The sequence below is a fragment of the Procambarus clarkii genome, chromosome 27 (genome assembly GCF_040958095.1).
Source record: "Procambarus clarkii isolate CNS0578487 chromosome 27, FALCON_Pclarkii_2.0, whole genome shotgun sequence".
Classification (NCBI taxonomy): Eukaryota; Metazoa; Arthropoda; class Malacostraca; order Decapoda; family Cambaridae; genus Procambarus; species Procambarus clarkii.
Window position 1 is genome coordinate 7,429,611 of NC_091176.1, and position 27,252 is coordinate 7,456,862.

The 27,252-nt window shown below is 49.5% G+C and overlaps 1 protein-coding gene across 2 annotated transcripts in view; it reads right to left on the reverse strand.

The window, feature by feature from the left end:
• LOC123762726 (vascular endothelial growth factor receptor kdr-like) overlaps window positions 1–24,595 on the reverse strand; it is a 471,742-nt gene extending 447,147 nt beyond the window's left edge. Inside the window, exon 1 of one of the 2 annotated variants that reach the window (XM_069332305.1) lies at window positions 24,308–24,595. The gene's annotated coding sequence lies outside the window, so the exon portion shown is untranslated. The remainder of the gene's footprint in view (window positions 1–24,307) is intronic. The other variant, XM_069332302.1, reaches the window with a different exon arrangement.
• Between the last annotated feature and the right edge of the window lie 2,657 nt (window positions 24,596–27,252).

The window sequence follows — 27,252 nt, forward strand, 5'->3', positions numbered from 1 at the left end:
CCACCAAGGTGCCAGGAACACCAAGGTGCCAGGACCACCAAGGTGCCAGGACCACCAAGGTGCCAGGACCACCAAGGTGCCAGGACCACCAAGGTGCCAGGACCACCAAGGTGCCAGGAACACCAAGGTGCCAGGACCACCAAGGTGCCAGGAATCTAGTCCAAGGTGCCAGGAATCTAGACCAAGGTGCCAGGACCACCAAGGTGCCAGGAATCTAGTCCAAGGTGCCAGGACCACCAAGGTGCCAGGAATCTAGACCAAGGTGCCAGGACCACCAAGGTGCCAGGACCACCAAGGTGCCAGGAATCTAGTCCAAGGTGCCAGGACCACCAAGGTGCCAGGAATCTAGACCAAGGTGCCAGGACCACCAAGGTGCCAGGAATCTAGATCAAGGTGCCAGGACCACCAAGGTGCCAGGACCACCAAGGTGCCAGGAACCTAGACCAAGGTGCCAGGACCACCAAGGTGCCAGGACCACCAAGGTGCCAGGACCACCAATGTGCCAGGACCACCAAGGTGCCAGGAACACCAAGGTGCCAGGACCACCAAGGTGCCAGGACCACCAAGATGCCAAGACCACCAAGGTGCCAGGACCACCAAGGTGCCAGGACCACCAAGGTACCAGGACCACCAAGGTGCCAGGACCACCAAGGTGCCAGGACCACCAAGGTGCCAGGACCACCAAGGTGCCAGGACCACCAAGGTGCCAGGACCACCAAGGTGCCAGGACCACCAAGGTGCCAGGACCACCAAGGTGCCAGGACCACCAAGGTACCAGGACCACCAAGGTGCCAGGACCACCAAGGTATCAGGACCACCAAGGTGCCAGGAATCTAGACCAAGGTGCCAGGACCAGCAAGGTGCCATGAATCTAGACCAAGGTGCCAGGACCACCAAGGTGCCAGGACCACCAAGGTGCCAGGACCACCAAGGTGCCAGGACCACCAAGGTGCCAGGACCACCAAGGTGCCAGGACCACCAAGGTGCCAGGACCACCAAGGTGCCAGGACCACCAAGGTGCCAGGAACCTAGACCAAGGTGCCAGGACCACCAACGTGCCAGGACCATCAAGGTGCCAGGAACCTAGACCAAGGTGCCAGGACCACCAAGGTGCCAGGAACCTAGACCAAGGTGCCAGGACCACCAAGGTGCCAGGAATCTAGTCCAATGTGCCAGGAATCTAGACCAAGGTGCCAGGACCACCAAGGTGCCAGGACCACCAAGGTGCCAGGACCACCAAGGTGCCAGGAACCTAGACCAAGGTACCAGGACCACCAAGGTGCCAGGACCACCAAGGTGCCAGGAACCTAGACCAAGGTGCCAGGACCACCAAGGTGCCAGGACCACCAAGGTGCCAGGAATCTAGACCAAGGTGCCAGGACCACCAAGGTGCCAGGACCACCAAGGTGCCAGGACCACCAAGGTGCCAGGACCACCAAGGTGCCAGGACCACCAAGGTGCCAGGACCACCAAGGTGCCAGGACCACCAAGGTGCCAGGACCACCAAGGTGCCAGGACCACCAAGGTGCCAGGACCACCAAGGTGCCAGGACCACCAAGGTGCCAGGACCACCAAGGTGCCAGGACCACCAAGGAACCAGGACCACCAAGGTGCCAGGACCACGAAGGTGCCAGAACCACCATGGTGCCAGGACCACCAAGGTGCCAGGACCATCAAGGTACCAGGACCTCCAAGGTGCCAGGAATCTAGACCAAGGTGCCAGGACCACCAAGGTGCCAGGACCACCAAGGTGCCAGGAATCAAGACCAAGGTGCCAGGAATCTAGACCAAGGTGCCAGGACCACCAAGGTGCCAGGAATCTAGACCAAGGTGCCAGGACCACCAAGGTGCCAGGACCACCAAGGTGCCAGGACCACCAAGGTGCCAGGACCACCAAGGTGCCAGGACCACCAAGGTGCCAGGACCACCAAGGTGCCAGGACCACCAAGGTGCCAGGACCACCAAGGTGCCAGGACCACCAAGGTGCCAGGACCACCAAGGTGCCAGGACCACCAAGGTGCCAGGAATCTAGTCCAAGGTGCCAGGACCACCAAGGTGCCAGGAATCTAGATCAAGGTGCCAGGACCACCAAGGTGCCAGGACCACCAAGGTGCCAGGAACACCAAGGTGCCAGGAATCTAGACCAAGGTGCCAGGACCACCAAGGTGCCAGGAATCTAGATCAAGGTGCCAGGACCACCAAGGTGCTAGGACCACCAAGGTGCCAGGAACACCAAGGTGCCAGGACCACCAAGGTGCCAGGACCACAGGTGCCAGGAACACCAAGGTGCCAGGACCACCAAGGTGCCAGGACTACCAAGGTGCCAGGACCACCAAGGTGCCAGGAACACCAAGGTACCAGCACCACCAAGGTGCCAGGAACACCAAGGTGCCAGGACCACCAAGGTGCCAGGACCACCAAGGTGCCAGGACCACCAAGGTGCCAGGACCACTAAGTTGCCAGGACCACTAAGGTGCCAGGACCACCAAGGTGCCAGGACCACCAAGGTGCCAGGACCACCAAGGTGCCAGGAACCTAGACCAAGGTGCCAGGACCACCAAGGTGCCAGGACCACCAAGGTGCCAGGACCACCAAGGTGCCAGGACCACCAAGGTGCCAGGACCACCAAGGTGCCAGGACCACCAAGGTGCCAGGACCACCAAGGTGCCAGGACCACCAAGGTGCCAGGACCACCAAGGTGCCAGGACCACCAAGGTGCCAGGACCACCAAGGTGCCAGGACCACCAAGGTGCCAGGACCACCAAGGTGCCAGGACCACCAAGGTGCCAGGACCACCAAGGTGCCAGGACCACCAAAGTGCCAGGACCACCAAGGTACCAGCACCATCAAGGTGCCAGGACCACCAAGGTGCCTGGACCACCAAGATGCCAGGACCACCAAGGTGCCAGGACCACCAAGGTGCCAGGACCACCAAGGTGCCAGGACCACCAAGGTGCCAGGACCACCAAGGTGCCAGGAACACCAAGGTGACAGGACCACCAAGGTGCCAGGACCACCAAGGTGCCAGGACCACCCAGGTGCCAGGACCACCAAGGTGCCAGGACCACCAAGGTGCCAGGACCACCAAGGTGCCAGGAACACCAAGGTGCCAGGACCACCAAGGTGCCAGGACCACCAAGGTGCCAGGACCACCAAGGTGCCAGGAACACCAAGGTGCCAGGACCACCAAGGTGCCAGGACCACCAAGGTGCCAGGACCACCAAGGTGCCAGGAACACCAAGGTGCCAGGACCCCAAAGGTGCCAGGACCACCAAGGTGCCAGGACCACCAAGGTGCCAGGAACACCAAGGTGCCAGGACCACCAAGGTGCCAGGAATCTAGTCCAAGGTGCCAGGAATCTAGACCAAGGTGCCAGGACCACCAAGGTGCCAGGACCACCAAGGTGCCAGGAATCTAGTCCAAGGTGCCAGGACCACCAAGGTGCCAGGAATCTAGACCAAGGTGCCAGGACCACCAAGGTGCCAGGACCACCAAGGTGCCAGGAATCTAGTCCAAGGTGCCAGGACCACCAAGGTGCCAGGAATCTAGACCAAGGTGCCAGGACCACCAAGGTGCCAGGAATCTAGATCAAGGTGCCAGGACCACCAAGGTGCCAGGACCACCAAGGTGCCAGGAACCTAGACCAAGGTGCCAGGACCACCAAGGTGCCAGAACCACCAAGGTGCCAGGACCACCAAGGTGCCAGAACCACCAAGGTGCCAGGAACACCAAGGTGCCAAGACCACCAAGGTGCCAGGACCACCAAGGTGCCTGACCACCAAGGTACCAGGACCACCAAGGTGCCAGGACCACCAAGGTGCCAGGACCACCAAGGTGCCAGGACCACCAAGGTGCCAGGACCACCAAGATGCCAGGACCATCAAGGTACCAGGACCACCAAGGTGCCAGGACCACCAAGGTGCCAGGACCACCAAGGTGCCAGGACCACCAAGGTGCCAGGACCACCAAGGTGCCAGGACCACCAAGGTACCAGGACCACCAAGGTGCCAGGACCACCAAGGTATCAGGACCACCAAGGTGCCAGGAATCTAGACCAAGGTGCCAGGACCACCAAGGTGCCATGAATCTAGACCAAGGTGCCAGGACCACCAAGGTGCCAGGACCACCAAGGTGCCAGGACCACCAAGGTGCCAGGACCACCAAGGTGCCAGGAACCTAGACCAAGGTGCCAGGAACCTAGACCAAGGTGCCAGGACCACCAAGGTGCCAGGACCACCATGGTGCCAGGAACCTAGACCAAGGTGCCAGAACCACCAAGGTGCCAGGAACCTAGACCAAGGTGCCAGGACCACCAAGGTGCCAGGAATCTAGTCCAAGGTGCCAGGAATATAGACCAAGGTGCCAGGACCACCAAGGTGCCAGGACCACCAAGGTGCCAGGACCACCAAGGTGCCAGGACCACCAAGGTGCCAGGACCACCAAGGTGCCAGGAACCTAGACCAAGGTGCCAGGACCACCAAGGTGCCAGGAATCTAGACCAAGGTGCCAGGACCACCAAGGTGCCAGGACCACCAAGGTGCCAGGACCACCAAGGTGCCAGGACCACCAAGGTGCCAGGACCACCAAGGTGCCATGACCACCTAGGTGCCAGGACCACCAAGGTGCCAGGACCACCAAGGTCCCAGGACCACCAAGGTGCCAGGACCACCAGGGTACCAGGACCACCAAGGTGCCAGGACCACGAAGGTGCCAGGACCACCATGGTGCCAGGACCACCAAGGTGCCAGGACCACCAAGGTACCAGGACCTCCAAGGTGCCAGGACCACCAAGGTGCCTGGACCACCAAGGTGTCAGGACCACCAAGGTGCCAGGACCACCAAGGTGTCAGGATCACCAAGGTGCCAGGACCACCAAGGTGCCAGGATCACCAAGGTGCCAGGACCACAAAGGTGTCAGGACCACCAAGGTGCCAGGACCACCAAGGTGCCAGGACCACCAAGGTGCCAGGACCTCCAAGGTGCCTGGACCACGAAGGTACCAGGACCACCAAGGTACCAGGACCACCAAGGTGCCAGGACCACCAAGGTGCCACGACCACCAAGGAGCCAGGACCACCAAGGTGCCAGGACCACCAAGGTGCCAGGACCACCAAGGTGCCAGGACCACCAAGGTACCAGGACCACCAAGGTGCCAGGACCATCAAGGTGCCAGGACCACCAAGGTGCCATGACCAACAAGGTGTCAGGACCACCAAGGTGCCAGGACCACCAAGGTGCCAGGACCACGAAGGTGCCAGGACCACCAAGGTACCAGGACCACCAAGGTACCAGGACCACCAAGGTGCCAGGACCACCAAGGTACCAGGACCACCAAGGTGCCAGGACCACCAAGGTGCCAGGACCACCAAGGTACCAGGACCACCAAGGTGCCAGGACCACCAAGGTGCCAGGACCACCAAGGTGCCAGGACCACCAAGGTGCCAGGACCACCAAGGTACCAGGACCACCAAGGTGCCAGGACCACCAAGGTACCAGGACCACCAAGGTTCCAGGACCACCAAGGTACCAGGACCACAAAGGTACCAGGACCACCAAGGTACCAGGACCACCAAGGTGCCAGGACCACCAAGGTACCAGGACCACCAAGGTGTCAGGACCACCAAGGTACCAGGACCACCAAGGTGCCAGGACCACCAAGGTGCTAGGACCACCAAGGTGCCTGGACCACCAAGGTACCAGGACCACAAAGGTGCCAGGACCACCAAGGTGCCAGGAATCTAGACCAAGGTGCCAGGACCACCAAGGTGCCAGGACCACCAAGGTACCAGGACCACCAAGGTGCCAGGACCACCAAGGTGCCAGGACCACCAAGGTGCCAGGACCACCAAGGTGCCAGGACCACCAAGGTGCCAGGACCACCAAGGTACCAGGACCACCAAGGTGCCAGGACTACCAAGGTGCCAGGAATCTAGACCAAGGTGCCAGGACCACCAAGGTGCCAGGACCACCAAGGTGCCAGGACCACCAAGGTGCCTGGACCACCAAGGTACCAGGACCATCAAGATGCCAGGACCACCAAGGTGCCAGGACCACCAAGGTGCCAGGAATCTAGACCAAGGTGCCAGGACCACCAAGGTGCCAGGACCACCAAGGTGCCAGGAATCTAGACCAAGGTGCCAGGACCACCAAGGTGCCAGGACCACCAAGGTGCCAGGAATCAGGACCAAGGTGCCAGGACCACCAAGGTGCCAGGAATCTAGACCAAGGTGCCAGGAATCTAGACCAAGGTGCCAGGACCACCAAGGTGCCAGGACCACCAAGGTGCCAGGAACCTAGACCAAGGTGCCAGGACCACCAAGGTGCCAGGAACCTAGACCAAGGTGCCAGGACCACCAAGGTGCCAGGAATCTAGACCAAGGTGCCAGGACCACCAAGGTGCCAGGACCACCAAGGTGCCAGGACCACCAAGGTGCCAGGACCACCAAGGTGCCAGGACCACCAAGGTGCCAGGACCACCAAGGTCCCAGGACCACCAAGGTCCCAGGACCACCAAGGTACCAGGACCACCAAGGTGCCAGGACCACGAAGGTGCCAGGACCACCATTGTGCCAGGACCACCAAGGTGCCAGGACCACCAAGGTACCAGGACCTCCAAGGTGCCAGGACCACCAAGGTGCCTGGACCACCAAGGTGTCAGGACCACCAAGGTGCCAGGACCACCAAGGTGTCAGGATCACCAAGGTGTCAGGACCACCTAGGTTCCAGGACCACCAAGGTGCCAGGACCACCAAGGTGCCAGGACCTCCAAGGTGCCTGGACCACCAAGGTACCAGGACCACCAAGGTACCAGGACCACCAAGGTGCCAGGACCACCAAGGTGCCAGGACCACCAAGGTGCCAGGACCACCAAGGTGCCAGGACCACCAAGGTGCCAGGACCACCAAGGTGCCAGGACCACCAAGGTACCAGGACCACCAAGGTGCCAGGACCACCAAGGTGCCAGGACCACCAAGGTGTCAGGACCACCAAAGTGTCAGGACCACCAAGGTGCCAGGACCACCAAGGTGCCAGGACCACCAAGGTGCCAGGACCACCAAGGTACCAGGACCACCAAGGTACCAGGACCACCAAGGTGCCAGGACCACCAAGGTACCAGGACCACCAAGGTGCCAGGACCACCAAGGTGCCAGGACCACCAAGGTACCAGGACCACCAAGGTGCCAGGACCACCAAGGTGCCAGGACCACCAAGGTGCCAGGACCACCAAGGTGCCAGGACCACCAAGGTACCAGGACCACCAAGGTGCCAGGACCACCAAGGTACCAGGACCACCAAGGTACCAGGACCACCAAGGTGCCAGGACCACCAAGGTACCAGGACCACCAAGGTGCCAGGACCACCAAGGTACCAGGACCACCAAGGTACCAGGACCACCAAGGTACCAGGACCACCAAGGTGCCAGGACCACCAAGGTACCAGGACCACCAAGGTGTCAGGACCACCAAGGTACCAGGACCACCAAGGTGCCAGGACCACCAAGGTGCCAGGACCACCAAGGTGCCTGGACCACCAAGGTACCAGGACCACCAAGGTGCCAGGACCACCAAGGTGCCAGGAATCTAGACCAAGGTGCCAGGACCACCAAGGTGCCAGGACCACCAAGGTACCAGGACCACCAAGGTGCCAGGACCACCAAGGTGCCAGGACCACCAAGGTGCCAGGACCACCAAGGTGCCAGGACCACCAAGGTGCCAGGACCACCAAGGTACCAGGACCACCAAGGTGCCAGGACTACCAAGGTGCCAGGAATCTAGACCAAGGTGCCAGGACCACCAAGGTGCCAGGACCACCAAGGTGCCAGGACCACCAAGGTGCCAGGACCACCAAGGTGCCTGGACCACCAAGGTACCAGGACCATCAAGGTGCCAGGACCACCAAGGTGCCAGGACCACCAAGGTGCCAGGACCACCAAGGTACCAGCACCATCAAGGTACCAGGACCACCAAGGTGCCAGGAATCTAGACCAAGGTGCCAGGACCACCAAGGTGCCAGGAATCAGGACCAAGGTGCCAGGACCACCAAGGTGCCAGGAATCTAGACCAAGGTGCCAGGACCACCAAGGTGCCAGGAATCTAGACCAAGGTGCCAGGACCACCAAGGTGCCAGGACCACAAAGGTGCCAGGACCACCAAGGTGCCAGGACCACCAAGGTGCCAGGACCACCAAGGTGCCAGGACCACCAAGGTGCCAGGACCACCAAGGTGCCAGGACCACCAAGGTGCCAGGACCACCAAGGTGCCAGGACCACCAAGGTGCCAGGACCACCAAGGTACCAGGACCACCAAGGTACCTGGACCACCAAGGTACCAGGACCACCAAGGTACCAGGACCACCAAGGTGCCAGGACCACCAAGGTGCCAGGACCACCAAGGTGCCAGGACCACCAAGGTGCCAGGACCACCAAGGTGCCAGGACAACCAAGGTGCCTGGACCACCAAGGTACCAGGACCATCAAGGTGCCAGGACCACCAAGGTGCCAGGACCACCAAGGTGCCAGGAATCTAGACCAAGGTGCCAGGACCACCAAGGTGCCAGGACCACCAAGGTGCCAGGAATCAGGACCAAGGTGCCAGGACCACCAAGGTGCCAGGAATCTAGACCAAGGTGCCAGGAATCTAGACCAAGGTGCCAGGACCACCAAGGTGCCAGGACCACCAAGGTGCCAGGAACCTAGACCAAGGTGCCAGGGCCACCAAGGTGCCAAGAACCTAGACCAAGGTGCCAGGACCACCAAGGTGCCAGGACCACCAAGGTGCCAGGAATCTAGACCAAGGTGCCAGGACCACCAAGGTGCCAGGACCACCAAGGTGCCAGGACCACCAAGGTGCCAGGACCACCAAGGTGCCAGGACCACCAAGGTGCCAGGACCACCAAGGTCCCAGGACCACCAAGGTCCCAGGACCACTAAGGTACCAGGACCACCAAGGTGCCAGGACCACGAAGGTGCCAGGACCACCATGGTGCCAGGACCACCAAGGTGCCAGGACCACCAAGGTACCAGGACCTCCAAGGTGCCAGGACCAGCAAGGTGCCTGGACCACCAAGGTGTCAGGACCACCAAGGTGCCAGGACCACCAAGGTGTCAGGATCACCAAGGTGTCAGGACCACCTAGGTTCCAGGACCACCAAGGTGCCAGGACCACCAAGGTGCCAGGACCTCCAAGGTGCCTGGACCACCAAGGTACCAGGACCACCAAGGTACCAGGACCACCAAGGTGCCAGGACCACCAAGGTGCCAGGACCACCAAGGTGCCAGGACCACCAAGGTGCCAGGACCACCAAGGTGCCAGGACCACCAAGGTGCCAGGACCACCAAGGTACCAGGACCACCAAGGTGCCAGGACCACCAAGGTGCCAGGACCACCAAGGTGTCAGGACCACCAAGGTGTCAGGACCACCAAGGTGCCAGGACCACCAAGGTGCCAGGACCACCAAGGTGCCAGGACCACCAAGGTACCAGGACCACCAAGGTACCAGGACCACCAAGGTGCCAGGACCACCAAGGTACCAGGACCACCAAGGTGCCAGGACCACCAAGGTGCCAGGACCACCAAGGTACCAGGACCACCAAGGTGCCAGGACCACCAAGGTGCCAGGACCACCAAGGTGCCAGGACCACCAAGGTGCCAGGACCACCAAGGTACCAGGACCACCAAGGTGCCAGGACCACCAAGGTACCAGGACCACCAAGGTACCAGGACCACCAAGGTGCCAGGACCACCAAGGTACCAGGACCACCAAGGTGCCAGGACCACCAAGGTACCAGGACCACCAAGGTACCAGGACCACCAAGGTACCAGGACCACCAAGGTGCCAGGACCACCAAGGTACCAGGACCACCAAGGTGTCAGGACCACCAAGGTACCAGGACCACCAAGGTGCCAGGACCACCAAGGTGCCAGGACCACCAAGGTGCCAGGACCACCAAGGTACCAGGACCACCAAGGTGCCAGGACCACCAAGGTACCAGGACCACCAAGGTACCAGGACCACCAAGGTGCCAGGACCACCAAGGTACCAGGACCACCAAGGTGCCAGGACCACCAAGGTACCAGGACCACCAAGGTACCAGGACCACCAAGGTACCAGGACCACCAAGGTGCCAGGACCACCAAGGTACCAGGACCACCAAGGTGTCAGGACCACCAAGGTACCAGGACCACCAAGGTGCCAGGACCACCAAGGTGCCAGGACCACCAAGGTGCCTGGACCACCAAGGTACCAGGACCACCAAGGTGCCAGGACCACCAAGGTGCCAGGAATCTAGACCAAGGTGCCAGGACCACCAAGGTGCCAGGACCACCAAGGTACCAGGACCACCAAGGTGCCAGGACCACCAAGGTGCCAGGACCACCAAGGTGCCAGGACCACCAAGGTGCCAGGACCACCAAGGTGCCAGGACCACCAAGGTACCAGGACCACCAAGGTGCCAGGACTACCAAGGTGCCAGGAATCTAGACCAAGGAGCCAGGACCACCAAGGTGCCAGGACCACCAAGGTGCCAGGACCACCAAGGTGCCTGGACCACCAAGGTACCAGGACCATCAAGGTGCCAGGACCACCAAGGTGCCAGGACCACCAAGGTGCCAGGACCACCAAGGTACCAGCACCATCAAGGTACCAGGACCACCAAGGTGCCAGGAATCTAGACCAAGGTGCCAGGACCACCAAGGTGCCAGGAATCAGGACCAAGGTGCCAGGACCACCAAGGTGCCAGGAATCTAGACCAAGGTGCCAGGACCACCAAGGTGCCAGGAATCTAGACCAAGGTGCCAGGACCACCAAGGTGCCAGGAATCTAGACCAAGGTGCCAGGACCACCAAGGTGCCAGGACCACCAAGGTGCCAGGACCACCAAGGTGCCAGGACCACCAAGGTGCCAGGACCACCAAGGTGCCAGGACCACCAAGGTGCCAGGACCACCAAGGTGCCAGGACCACCAAGGTACCAGGACCACCAAGGTACCTGGACCACCAAGGTACCAGGACCACCAAGGTACCAGGACCACCAAGGTGCCAGGACCACCAAGGTGCCAGGACCACCAAGGTGCCAGGACCACCAAGGTGCCAGGACCACCAAGGTGCCAGGACCACCAAGGTGCCAGGACCACCAAGGTGCCAGGACCACCAAGGTGCCAGGACCACCAAGGTGCCAGGACCACCAAGGTGCCAGGAATCTAGACCAAGGTGCCAGGACCACCAAGGTGCCAGGACCACCAAGGTACCAGGACCACCAAGGTGCCAGGACCACCAAGGTGCCAGGACCACCAAGGTGCCAGGACCACCAAGGTGCCAGGACCACCAAGGTGCCAGGACCACCAAGGTGCCAGGACCACCAAGGTACCAGGACCACCAAGGTGCCAGGACCACCAAGGTGCCAGGAATCTAGACCAAGGTGCCAGGACCACCAAGGTGCCAGGACCACCAAGGTGCCAGGACCACCAAGGTGCCTGGACCACCAAGGTACCAGGACCATCAAGGTGCCAGGACCACCAAGGTGCCAGGACCACCAAGGTGCCAGGACCACCAAGGTACCAGCACCATCAAGGTACCAGGACCACCAAGGTGCCAGGAATCTAGACCAAGGTGCCAGGACCACCAAGGTGCCAGGACCACCAAGGTGCCAGGAATCAGGACCAAGGTGCCAGGACCACCAAGGTGCCAGGAATCTAGACCAAGGTGCCAGGACCACCAAGGTGCCAGGACCACCAAGGTGCCAGGAATCTAGACCAAGGTTCCAGGGCCACCAAGGTGCCAGGACCACCAAGGTGCCAGGACTACCAAGGTGCCAGGACCACCAAGGTGCCAGGACCACCAAGGTGCCAGGACCACCAAGGTGCCAGGACCACCAAGGTACCAGGACCACCAAGGTACCAGGACCACCAAGGTGCCAGGACCACCATGGTGCCAGGACCACCATGGTGCCTGGACCACCAAGGTGCCAGGACAACCATGGTGCCTGGACCACCAAGGTACCAGGACCACCAAGGTACCAGGACCACCAAGGTGCCAGGACCACCAAGGTACCAGGACCACCAAGGTACCAGGACCACCAAGGTGCCAGGACCACCAAGGTGCCAGGACCACCAAGGTGCCAGGACCACCAAGGTGCCAGGACCACCAAGGTGCCAGGACCACCAAGGTGCCAGGACCACCCAGGTACCAGGACCACCAAGGTGCCAGGACCACCAAGGTGCCAGGACCACCAAGGTGCCAGGACCACCAAGGTGCCAGGACCACCAAGGTGCCAGGACCACCAAGGTGCCAGGACCACCAAGGTGCCAGGACCACCAAGGTACCAGGACCACCAAGGTACCTGGACCACCAAGGTGCCTGGACCACCAAGGTGCCAGGACCACCAAGGTGCCAGGACCACCAAGGTGCCAGGACCACCAAGGTGCCAGGACCACCAAGGTGCCAGGACCACCAAGGTGCCAGGACCACCAAGGTGCCAGGACCACCAAGGTACCAGGACAAGGTAGAGGATGGAGGCCTCCTGGTGGCGGACTGAGAGCTGCGCGACTCACTATTCTTTTAACATTAATGTTAACTATTTTGGTGGCGGAAAATATTATCTTTTCCTTCTCTCTCTCCCTCCCTCTCTCTCCCCCCTCCCTCTCTCCCTCCCTCTCTCCCTCCCTCCCTCTCTCCCTCCCACCAACTATTGTCCGCTCCAAGGTCCTCCGAGGCCCTGGAGGAAGCGGATATGCCTCCCCAGGGAGTTGCCTGAGCGTCAAATGAACTTGTGATAACTTGAGACAGATTAAACTGTGGTTGGTGACTGCCGGAATCTTGTGCGTCACTTGCGTCTCCGGCCAGCTGCTCCCTGCGTCGTTGCGTCCTGTTCTCTGCGTGTATCCGCGTCCTGCCAAGTTCTCAGACCTCTGTGCTAATCTATCTCACGTTTCCTTTCAAGACATCTAAAATTCATAAGAGTATATTATATATTTCATCAGATATTTGTCGTGTTTCTAGAGATCTACAGTCTCAGACCGGAAGGTCTTGGTCACAAGGTTATTGTAATATATTGTTGATATTAACATGACTGGTAACTGGTGTGTTGTTGGCTGTTCTCAAGCTACTACCACCACTACCACTACTACCACCACCACCCGTACCACCACCAGCACTACCACCACCACCACCACCACCACCACCACCACTACCACCACCCGTACCACCACCAGCACTACCACCACCACCACCACCACCACCACCACCACCCGTACCACCACCACCACTACCACCACCCCCACCACCACCACCACCACCACTACCACCACCACCACTACCACCACCACCACTACCACCACCCCCACCACCACCACCACCACCACCACCACTACCACTACTACCACCACTACCACCACCACCCGTACCACCACCACCACTACCACCACCACCACTACCACTACTACCACCACCACCCGTACCACCACCACCACCCGTACCACCACCACCACCACCATCACCACCACCACCCGTACCACCACCACCACAACCACCACAGTACAGGCTAAGAAGACTGTCTTATGGATAATTCAGTATACTTTGATCTAAATATATGCCTGTCGTATAGTCTTTGAAATTCTGTGAAATAACAGTTGTCCAATATATATATATATATATATATATATTGGTGTATACTGGCAGCAGGTTTTCTTTCAAACATGTTTCATTGAATATGACCGCATATTCTGTATTTATTATTTTCTGGTTTAGGGCTTCTATCCCTCTAACTATTTTCTTAGCATCAGGGCTTAATTGGAATAGGAGTTCTAATAGAACTCCTATTCCAATTAATCCCTGATGCTAAGAAAATAGTTAGAGGGATAGAAGCCCTAAACCAGAAAATAATAAATACAGAATATGCGGTCATATTCAATGAAACATATTATATATATATATATATATATATATATATATATATATATATATATATATATATATATATATATATCAATCTCTCTCTTTCTCGATTTGAAACATGAAGTAAACAGGATGTTTTTATATATATACGTCCCGTCTGCTATTGGTGGAAAGAGGAAGGCCCTGGGGGTGGTATGGGGGGGGAGGGGTAACTACCGCTGTCGGGGACAGGAAGCCTGTGCTTAAGCTTATCTTGGTTCCCCCAGGCTAACTTGTAGACCTGGTGCAGGACACCTTCCTCACACAACAGGTGGTGGAGGCCACGTAGCATCATCCTGGACCTGTACTAGCAACACAAGACACCAGGGGCCATCAAAGTCAGGATGGAGGTACAGCCGGCCGAGGTGGCCACCATGTTTTAAGATGGGCTACACATACAGATGCCCACATAAAGGTTTATCTTGATTAATATCTAGAGTACCATCGAGGTTACTATAGAGGGATGAGAGAGGAGCTGCCAACCATCTCCTAGAGGGAACTGACGGGTGATCATGGCACCGAAGCATCATGGCAACACTTGACATGGATGACAAGAACGGCAGCTGATGGATGAGATCACAGGTCGTAAAACAATCATTGGTAACCCAAGAGGAACTTCTGGAGGTCTACACCCACGCTCGACATCATACATTATGGGTTATACAATAACGCATTAAATTCAATCACCCAGGAAACCTAATCAGCCAAAAGGAACTATTTAATTCAGTCACCCAGGAAACCTAATCAGCCAAAAGGAACTATTTAATTCAGTCACCCAGGAAACCTAATCAGCCAAAAGGAACTATTTAATTCAGTCACCCAGGAAACCTAATCAGCCAAAAGGAACTATTTAATTCAGTCACCCAGGAAACCTAATCAGCCAAAAGGAACTATTTAATTCAGTCACCCAGGAAACCTAATCAGCCAAAAGGAACTATTTAATTCAATCACCCAGGAAACCTAATCAGCCAAAAGGAACTATTTAATTCAGTCACCCAGGAAACTAGATCAGCCAAAAGGAACTATTTAATTCAATCACCCAGGAAACCTAATCAGCCAAAAGGAACTATTTAATTCAGTCACCCAGGAAACCTAATCAGCCAAAAGGAACTATTTAATTCAGTCACCCAGGAAACCTAATCAGCCAAAAGGAACTATTTAATTCAGTCACCCAGGAAACCTAATCAGCCAAAAGGAACTATTTAATTCAATCACCCAGGAAACCTAATCAGCCAAAAGGAACTATTTAATTCAGTCACCCAGGAAACCTAATCAGCCAAAAGGAACTATTTAATTCAGTCACCCAGGAAACCTAATCAGCCAAAAGGAACTACGAAAGAAAACTTGGCCAAAATATAAAGAAAGATTCAAAGTAATTTCTATGCCTATATAAGAAGTATAACCATAACTAAGGACTCGGTAGGACCCATAAAAGATGAGATTAACCAAACTATAGTGGTCGGCAGAAGGCCAGCAAACACTCTGAATGAATATTTTACATCAGTGTCCGCACTAGAGAGGTTGGATGACATCCCATCACCCACACAAATGACTGAACGAGAGGAGAATATATTTAGGGATAAACCCATAACATACGACGTTAACAGGACAACCCGTTCTCGCACTTTCGTATAGTCAATATTGACTTATTAAATACGTGCATATGTGACATACCAATTTATTGTGAATATTTTAGTTTACCTTGAAAAGCTTCATAGAAAACACACACACTAAAAGACTCTAACAGCCCCAAATGTGGATGGAATCCAATACAAAGTCATGAAGGAATTGGCAGAAGAACTATGCTTGTCACTGAAACTACTTTTCACAAAATATCTGCACCAAGGGACCAGAGATTTTGTGTTCCCCCGCTAGAGGGAGCCGGTCGGCCGAGCGGACAGCACGCTGGACTTGTGATCTTGTGGTCCTAGGTTCGATCCCAGGCGCCGGCGAGAAACAATGGGCAGAGTTTCTTTCACCCTATGCCCCTGTTACCTAGCAGTAAAATAGGTACCTGGGTGTTAGTCAGCCGTCACGGGCTGCTTCCTGGGGGTGGAGGCCTGGTCGAGGACCGGGCCGCGGGGACACTAAAAAGCCCCGAAATCATCTCAAGATAACCTATTTTCAGAAAAGGCAGCAAGAACTCACACATCTACAAGATCACGGAGAGAATCCTCAGGGAGGGAATCATTCAATGTTGTTCCACGTCTGTGGTACAAAATGGTAATAATAAAAAAAATGTTATTTTTTCAGTGAACAACATTGTAAAATCAACACAACATGAATTTGTTACAAACAGATCCTATCTTACAATCCTGCTTCCAATGGAAACAGTCACAGCTACTCAGCCAAAGGCCTTCCGGAGGATGTAGTATACACGGATTTTGCTAAAGCCTTTGATAAGGTACCACATGAAAGACTGTCAAGGAACTTACAGGCCCATGGAATAAATGGTAAAATATTAAAATACATTAAATAATGGTTGAACAAAAACACAAAGGGTCGTGCTTAATGGGAACGAATCAGAGTAGAGAAATGTGGCAAGTGAGGTGCCACAGGGGTCCATTTTGGGCCAACTCTTTTTGCCATATACATCAATGACATAGCTGACAATATTACAAACCACACCATCAAATGTGCAGATAACACAAAGATATACAGCAAATTGGGTAATGATGATGATATTGGAGCCCTGCAAAGAGATCTACATGAACTCCACAAATGGTCAGATATATATATATATATATATATATATATATATATATATATATATATATATATATATATATATATATATATATATATATATATATATATATATATATATATATATATATATATATATGTCGTACCTAGTAGCCAGAACTCACTTTTTGGCCAACTATGCAAGGCCCGATTTGCCTAATAAGCCAAGTTTTCCTGAATTAATATTATTTTCTCTATTTTTTTCTTATGAAATGATAAAGCTACCCATTTCATTATGTATGAGGTAAATTTTTATTAAATGGAGTTAAAATTAACGTAGATATATGACTCAACCTAACCAACCCTACCTAACCTAACCTAACCTATCTTCAGAGGTTAGGTTAGGTTAGGTAGCCGAAAAAGTTAGGTTAGGTTAGGTTAGGTAGGTTAGGTAGTCGAAAAACAATTAGTTCATGAAAACTTGGCTTATTAGGCAAATCGGGCCTTGCATAGTAGGCTGAGAAGTGCATTCTGGCTACTAGATGACCCATCAGTGTAGATTTGATCTAACTCATTTCCGGCCTCTATAGATTTCCACCAGAAAATTGTGCCTCATTTCTTGAGCTATTATGTTGGACTTTTTCGTTGTCATCTCACTGATGATAATCCTGCATGGGTCATCCTCCCAGGGAGGTAACCTCTCTACAGGCAGGAGCTCACGGGCTTGCTCAAGCAGGTGAATTTCTTCGAGGAAGGAGACTGATCTGTGATGCCATTTTCTGCTTCTCCTGTTCCGTCCTGAATGAGGCACAATTTTCTGGAGGAAATCTATAGAGGCCGGAAATGAGTTAGATCAAATCTACACTGATGGGTCATCTAACCCTGGCAGGGCTGGTGCAGCATACACTGTAATTAGGAATAATGCCTTGCAACGCGGAAATGAAGGAAAAGCCAGTACTGAGAACTATGCCTCTTCAACACAAGCAGAGCTAACTGCCATTGTTATGGCGTTAAGATTCCTTGAGCGAAGCATTAAAAACGGTGCAATGATCTGCACTGACTAAAGCAGTGCTACAAAGCCTTGGGCATTACCTCGGTTTAGGAAAAGTTGTTCAATGTCAACCAATATTTTTTGACTAGTTGTATATGAAAAGGACTGCAATTGTGCCAAGTTTCAGTACTGCAGCCTAAATAGAAAGGGTGATTTTTTTTGTTTTGTTTTTAATTTTTTTTTACACATTTTCAAGTGTAAATAAACAAAAACACCTTTCAGATATAATCATTCTATGACACTTTTCTGACACATTAGCATATAATAAAGGATCTGGAGTTAGGGAGTTTCCAAAACATCTTTAGTTTTCCTAATACAAATATTCAAAGTTCGCCCAAAAACTTATGCAAATATGTCATGTTTATTGCTATTATAAAGTCAAAAAATGAACTTAGGAAAAAACGATAACTTGACTGTTTAGAGACATACACTTTACATATAAGGTGTAAGTTTAATGTAAATTGAATAAAAAATAAACAAGTTATTCAAACATTTATGTTATTTTAAGACATTTTAAATATATAAGAAAATAATAAAGTCTAAGGTGCTGCCATCTGTGGCTGAGGTTGACATCAACCAGTTTTCTCCTTAATTGGCACCCTTACAGATAGGCTTATGTGCAGTCAAGTGTATAAGTTTCATGAAAATCGTCCGATAAAAAAAAAAATGAAATTTTTGGGGGATTTTTTTTTTTTTTTAACACATTTTTTTTTTAACTTAAATTTTTTTCTAATAACACTAATTTTATTATTTTTTTAATATATGCTATTGAGATAGCTGAGAGTCATAGATATAATTTCAGTTGACACTTGTGTTTGATAATCATTTTTGACCATTTTGTAATAATTTTGACACCTACTTCAATATTTTTTTCTCCCTTCCTATTTACGCTACGATGTTGAGACTTGGGCCAGATGAAACACTTTTCATATACAACTAGTCAAAAAAGTTTGAAATCGAACCAGTTTTCATTTATTGCATATTTTGGGAAATTGGGAGGTACTTAGTAATTGGGAGGTACTTAGGGAGTACCCCCTTAGTTACAATAGGGCAGAAAATCTTCCGATAGTCACTGAGATCAAGAGAGCTGTGAGAGAGTACTAACCAATCAAGGAAGAATCGTCAAGTTTCTGTGGATCCCCTCCCATGTTGGAATATGTGGGAATGAACGAGCAGATGTGTTGGCTGCTGAAGGCGCTGAAGGAGACCATATTGAATACTTCATACCCAAGACTCTACTACAAATTAGAGGTATTATCAGGCAACATCACCGTGACAAGGTAACTGAGAAAAGGAGGATAGAAGCACAAACCAGTGAATCTATACGATGGTACAACATGGTTGCAGCTGGCAATCCCAATCATTATGGACGATGAGGAGGAGGACGCGGGAGAGAATCAGTAATAGCAAGAAGTCGTCTTGGATACAAATATCCATGGAGATACGGAATGAAAACAACAGTTGAGCAGAGGAGTTGCAGAATCTGTGGTGAGAGTGATGGACACCGCCTTGACCACTATCTACGTGAATGTGAACACCTGAGAGACATTAGAAATATGTGTAGAATAATAAACCCCACATTGTTTGAGTTAGGAAAACACTATTTGTCAAATATTGATACTGTTCTTAAAAGATTCCCCCCATTTTGCACCTGCAAGATAACGTAAGATTTTAAGGGTTGACGAATGTTAATCTTCTTGTTTGAGGAGCTGTTCACTTGAGACAGTTAAGCAAGTCCCAGCTGTGTCTGGGTACAAGTGACATGATGAACAACCCAGCGGGTTTTCTTCCTATTGGGGAGTGTTGTACATGCTGCTATGGCGGTGTGTCCACTCACAGGATGAGTGGCGCTGCCCAATACTGTCACTATGGCGGTGTTTCCACTCACAGGATGAGTGGCGCTGCCCAATACTGTCACTATGGCGGTGTGTCCACTCACAGGATGAGTGACGCTGCCCAATACTGTCACTATGGCGGTGTGTCCACTCACAGGATGAGTGGTGCTGCCCAATACTGTCACTATGGCGGTGTGTCCACTCACAGGATGAGTGGCGCTGCCCAATATTGTCACTATGGCGGTGTGTCCACTCACAGGATGAGTGACGCTGCCCAATACTGTCACTATGGCGGTGTGTCCACTCACAGGATGAGTGGCGCTGCCCAATACTGTCACTATGGCAGTGTATCCACTCACAGGATGAGTGGCGCTGCCCAATACTGTCACTATGGCGGTGTGTCCACTCACAAGATGAGTGACGCTGCCCAATACTGTCACTATGGCGGTGTGTCCACTCACAGGATGAGTGACGCTGCCCAATACTGTCACTATGGCGGTGTGTCCACTCACAGGATGAGTGGCGCTGCCCAATACTGTCACTATGGCGGTGTGTCCACGCACAGGATGAGTGGCGCTGCCCAATACTGTCACTATGGCGGTGTGTCCACGCACAGGATGAGTGGCGCTGCCCAATACTGTCACTATGGCGGTGTGTCCACTCACAGGATGAGTGGCGCTGCCCAATACTGTCACTATGGCGGTGTGTCCACTCACAGGATGAGTGGCGCTGCCCAATACTGTCACTATGGCGGTGTGTCCACTCACAAGATGAATGGCGCTGCCCAATAAACTCGCCTCTCGAGGCAAAATTTAAAGAGGCTACAGTTAAGATTTTGCGCCCAGTAATTCCTCCCCGGTCAGGATACGAACCCAGGCCAAAGCGCTCGCGAAACGCCAGGCGAGAGTCTTACCACTCCCCTGGTCTTACTGGTCTTACCATACTTTGTGCAGTACGGGGGACTGCAAAACTGAAATCTGTACCCAGTCTATGGAACTCACTTCCTAATGAATAAGAAAATTATCCAACCTTTGCCTTATTCAAAATTAAAACCAAAAAATACCTAGTTATATCCACATAATTCCCACCTTGTGCTTCAAACTCACACTGTATCTTAAATAAATAATAAATAAATGTTTATTCAGGTAAAGTACATACATACAAGAGGTTATACAAAAGTTGATAGAGTTATAGATAGAGGTTGTACATACAAAGCCTAAAGCCACTATTACGCAAAGCGTTTCGGCCATCTTGTACAACTCGTACAACTTTTAAAACTCAAGACCTACAACATTACCAGTATAATCAATACTATAAATTTGTATTGTAGTTAATTTACTGAAATTAAATTCTGCTAGAAAGTACCTTTTAAATTACTCTTACTTTTCTCTGTTAGATTAAGGACCTGCCCGAAACTCTAGGCGTGATTGAGGCTTTGTAATAATATAAGAACATAATGTTATGTACTCTCACAACCCTTAATGTGCCTTCTTGTATATAAATAAATTAATAAAACAAAATAAATATATGTGAGTATGTAGAGTCAACAGGTGTGCTATGTTGGTGTATAGAGTCATCAGGTGTGCTATGTTGGTGTATAGAGTCATCAGGTGTGCTATGTGGGTGTATAGAGTCATCAGGTGTGCTATGTTGGTGTATAGAGTCATCAGGTGTGTTATGTTGGTGTATAGAGTCATCAGATGTGTTATGTTGGTGTATAGAGTCAACAGGTGTGCTATGTTAATGTCAACTGGGAGTCCGAGTTAGGTAACATAGGGGACATCAATCTAGCAGTGCAATCTTTTCTTCAAAAAACTTTCAGCCTTTATAACACCCACTGTCCTATGCTAACGAAACAAGTCACAACTAAAAGGCTAAACAATCCTTGTTTAGCCTTTTAGGGGATACTTAAATCCATTAACAAAAAACATGACCTTGAGAAGAAGTATAGGTTAGGAACCGGCTCCAAAGAATTCTCAAAGAATTACTCGTTATTGCTATCTAAAATAATTAGAAGAGCCAAGAGCCAAAACTAAATACTACGAAGATAAATTTACCCAAATAAAGAGCAACATTAAAAAAAACTTGGAGCACAATTTCACAAATATTGGGATCAAAGAAGACTTTAAATAACAAACCAACACTCCTGTCCAATAACGATGGTCAGCTTTCAGCCTCTGATTCTGCTATTGAGTTCAATAGGTTCTTCTCTTCCATTGGGTCATCCCTTGCAAATGATATTCCATCTTCCAGTACTGATGTTAAGGACTATCTCACAGGTAACTATCCACAATCTCTGTACCTAAAGCCTACTAATTCCACTGATGTTAATGAGATAATCCTTTCCCTTAAAACCAAGTCTAGTGCCCTTGAGGAGATACCAACTTTAATTTACAAAAAAGCCTCCAGATCTTTAGCCCCTGCTATTGCATTGCTCTTCAACAAGTCACTTGAACTCCAAACCTTTCTAGACATTCTAAAAAAAAGCGAGAGTAACCCCTGTCCACAAATGTGGTGATCTCACAGATGTTAACAACTACAGACCTATATCAATCCTGCCTAACTTGTCAAAAATATTTGAAAACTAATCTACAAGCAGCTTTACTCTTATCTAGCCAAACTCAATATACTTAGCTCTTGTCAATATGGCTTCAGACCCAAAAAAAGCACTAACGATGCACTTATTAGTATGATTAAATTGATTCATGCAGCTCTTGATAAAAATGAGTTCCCTGTTGGGTTATTTGTGGACCTGGGTAAGGCTTTTGACACTGTCAACCACCAAAACCTTCTTCTTAAATTACATCATTATGGAGTCAGAGGACACTCCTTGCAATACCTCAAATCTTACCTTACTGACAGGCTCCAGTATGTTTCTGTGAATAATACAATTTCTTCCACCCTACCCATCAACATTGGTGTTCCTCAGGGCAGCATACTTGGCCCTCTCCTCTTTCTCATCTACATTAATGACCTTCCAAATGCCTCCCAACACCTCAAACCAATTCTATTTGCTGACGACACAACCTTCATTTACTCCAGTCCTGACCCCCCTTGCTCTAAATGCCACAGTAAATACTGAGCTAAATAAAGTCCATCTTTGACTAACTGCCAACATACTCACCCTTAACATTGACAAAACTTTCAATATTCTGTTTGGCAATAAATCCTCTAATCAAATAAATCTCAAAATAAACAATGCCCAAATTTGTAACAAAATAGATGGCAAATTCCTTGGCATTCTCATTGACCACAAGCTGAATTTCCAGGGACACATTCTAAATATATCAAAAAAAGTTTCAAAAACTGTTGGCATTCTTTCTAAGATCAGATATTATGTACCTCGCCCTGCCCTGGTGACTCTCTATTACTCCCTCATCTATCCATATCTCAACTATGGTATTTGTGCTTGGGGTTCTACTACCCAAAATCATTTACGTCCTCTAATTACTCAACACAAAGCTGCTATTAGGACAATATCCAACTCTGGCCCCAGACAGCACTCGGTACCCTTACTCAAATCTCTGAAAATGTTAGATATTAAGTCACTGCACATTCTCTCATGTGTATTACACATATATAAAACGCTGAACTGTAATGCCAATCCTGACCTCAAAAGCTTCCTAAAAGATTGTAACAGAACCCATGAGCACCACACCAGAAACAAATACAGTTTTGATATTCCAAGAGTACGACTTAATCAAACTAGAAATGCTCTACAAATCAAGGGGCCCAGAATGTGGAATGACCTTCCCAATCATGTTAAAGACTGTACCTCTCTCAACCAGTTTAAGATAAAAACGAAGCACTACCTAATAAATTCCCTGTAACCTACCTTACCCCTATAATGTCAACCCATGTCGGTTTTTTTAAACAACGCTGTTTGTCGACCTAACTGTATTTGTGCTGCTTTTTCTGCCATGTTCCCCCCCTTTTTTGTATTTTTATTTTTATTTGTTCTCAACACATTTTATACTTTAATCTCAATTAGTATTAAGTTTTAGTCTTCAATGTTTTTCCTGCCCGAAACGCTTTGCGTAATAGTGGCTTTAGGCATTGTATGTACTAGCTCTATCTATAAATCTATCAATTTTTTTAAAACCTCTTGTATGTATGTACTTTACCTGAATAAACATTTATTATTATTATTATTATTTATTATGTTGGTGTATAGAGTCATCAGGTGTGTCATGTTGGTGTATAAAGTCATCAGGTGCGTTATGTGGGTGTACAGAGTCATCAGTTGTGCTATGTTGGTGTACAGAGTCATCAGGTGCGTTATGTGGGTGTATAAAGTCATCAGGTGTGCTCAATTGTCATATATTTGCAGAAGAATAAGGTCTTTGCTGCTATATTTCGCATTTTGTTAGCATATTAGTTGCTGGATTGTTAGCTGGATTATTATTAATATAATAAATAGTTAGGTTAAGTAAAACATAAGAATGGACAAATACACAATGAAAGAGCTTTGGTCAAGACTGGACGGGTCATATTACGGTTGTTAAGTCCAAGTCCGATACTGGCCGAACAAGCCCAGCCTACCCTTATCTCCGCTCCCACTCACAGATATCGAAAGAGCCCAAAATGTTTGGCCGTATATTAAGATGTGATTATGCTTCCCAAATATTACTAGAATACAGCAGTAAATGATGACTAAATTACCAAATATCAGCATGTCATTACCAAGAAAGTGAAGCTTGCCTCGTCTTAAACTACCCCTCACATCATCATCATGCATCAAACATCAAAATATGCTATATACATAAGGAAAAAGGTATTTTTATTTCTGTAGAAGGGAGCAGCACGTACCGAGAGGGGCGTATGAGCTTGGGGGTGTCCCAGGGTCGTCGCTGGCAGATAATATTCCTGGAAGACGTGTCCCAGTGTCCAGTAGCATCAAACACAGGCACCTTAAGTGCGTCTCAAGCACTCTCAGCAAGCTAGGAGTGGCAATGGTGCTGCACTATGCTCATAGTTCACAAGTGATGAACGGGTGGGTGGAGGCAGCGAGCGAGGCACTCACAGTAATGGTGTCGTCAGGGTAACTCACTCTATATGGCGCCTGGTGCCAACTGACCGCTCAGGCGACGGTTGTCCGGCGACACTACTGCTGCCCCCCCATGGGGCACTGTCCCCCCCCCCCCATCTCTCCCTTCCTTCACTATCATTATCCTATCTTACTCTCTCGTATCATTATCCTCTCTCACTCTCTCTCTGTTAATTAGAAACTAATGTAGGGCTAAAGATGTATATATTCTTCATATAGTTATCATATATACGCATATTTCAAATGGTAGCACTCCATTTGCTATTTTTTAGCACATCAGCGCTAAACAAGTTCACTGGAATATATAGGCAGTTGTAGCCTAAGCAATACTAGATCACTGTCAAGCCCTAAGTCACACTTCCACTTAGAGCAATTTCACTGCCCTAATTGCCAGCTGTCTTAGACTAGACCTCAATATCTTGGGCTTTGTTTATTGTTAAAATGAAGCCTGAGTTACACTACTCAGAATTCTCGATGTCTTTTTTATACATAAATTTCGTCTTTGCAAGTAGGCTGTTAAGTCTGCTATATTTTTTGTTGAAGTTTCATGGCATACTAGGCCACCAAATATGAAATTACATTATCCACGCCACAGTGATTAGAAATTTATATGACTAGATCGTGCATCATCTTAGGTGATCCGGTATCAATAAAAACAGTAATTGGACAAATAAATCAAATCCTAATTTGAATTTATCATCCCAACAAAAAGTGAACATGATGTATCGTATCTCATTCACCATTTACAATCAACCTTCGGCTGTTAAGATTTTTAGTTCATTGATACAGCTTAAGAAAAACTTTTATATCTCAACAAAGCTTACTTTTAAAGGTATTATTTATGTGTCACTCTTGATTTCTCAAACACAATTTTCCTGATAGGTTACAGGAGTTAAAAACAGATACCTCTGTTACTGTAACAAAACTTGACAAATCGAACCCTCTTGTTATATTAGAACTGATTATGTACCTCTGTAATCCTTTACACCACCGCCCACCGGATGGGTATGGGGTGAATAATAAAGAAAGAAATTGAATTGTTATATTAGACAAGGTAGGAATTTATTTCTAAAATTAATGATCTTAACCATGATTATCCACATATCCCAAGCTTAGCACAAATCATCCTGATGATATCATTAAGACCTGCAACAGCAGTTTGAGGAAGTTTTTGAAAATCATAATGATCTTTATCATTTACAACCTCATCTCCTCCCTTGATATATTTTTATGGTCTGGCTTATAAGCCTAACTATACCATGATACACATTATCAGTTCTATGATATTCATTACATACAAGTTTTCTAAATGGCTCAACAAAATTTTGTCTCCACTCTTAGGTATTATTTCATGTTAGCTTTTGATTAACTCCATGGATTTAATTAACACATTAAACAATGTTTCAATTAATCCTGATGTTAATTTGATAAGTTTTGATGCATGCTCTTTATTTACAAAAATTCCTGTTGATGATATTCTTGGTTACCTTACTCATGAATTAACGAACTATGAATTACTTGTGTCCTCTGATATTACTGTCAATATTGTAAAACTTTGTATAAAAAGAATGTAAATTTACTTTTAATACTGAGTATTATTTTCAGACTTTTGGTATGGCCATGAGAAATCCACTATTTGCATTGATTTCAAATTTATACATGAAACTTTTTTAAATAAATTTGTTTGTAAAATTTCCCCTAGAATCATTCCTTGGTTTAGGTATATTGATGATATTTTGTGTAGTTGCCTTTCAATGTAAAATCATATACATTTTCAGCAAACTTAATGATCAAGTCCATTCTATAAAATTTACTATAGAGATTGAAATTGATAAATGTTTGACATTTATTAAAGGGAAGATAGGGAATTAACTATGAATTAATTTGCCCTATGAAGTTAACTGATTAGGAAGATTTTCTCTTTAATGTTTACAGAAAGCCTACTATCAATTTGTCATTTGCTCATTATTTCTCTGGACGTAGATATAATGTTAAACAACCTATCTTTTCCGCTCCACGTATCTAAGAACTCCTCGAATTGATAGTCCTGAGTTCTTAGAAAAGGAGTTTGAAAATATTTATTCTATTGGTTTCAAGCTCTGCTGTCCTGAAAGTTTCTTGAAAACATGTCATAGCAAAGTTCAATATACATATTATAACATGATTAGCATTGAGAAAATTCGTCCAAAATGTGTTATGTTTACCATGTTTTCCTAGGTTAGAAAATATTGCAAAGACGTTGAAACTGTTCCAATTTCAATTTCTATATTACGTACCCCATACCAATCCCGTGGGCGGTGGTGTAAAGGGTTACAGAGGCACATAATCGGTTCAGGAACTGAACCCTCTAGTTCGTTTAGCTAAGCAAATAACAATCTTTGTACATTGGTGTTTAATTACGAAAACACTATTTGCAAAATAATTAGTTACAAACAGCCTTATAGTGATAACTGTGTCATTTACAAAATACCCTTTAAAGATTGTAATGTATTTCATATAGGTCAAATATCTAAAGATTTGAAATTTCTAATTTTGCAGCATAAATATTCAAGGTTGGCTTTTGTTCCATTGGGGCTGAGCGGGTTAAGCAGGTGTCTGGAAATCATCAGAACACCGATTCAAATCACCCCATTGCCCCAAAATGATATCCCTATGTATAGGGATATCATTTATATATAAGCCTGAATGGTCCCTAGGCATATATGCA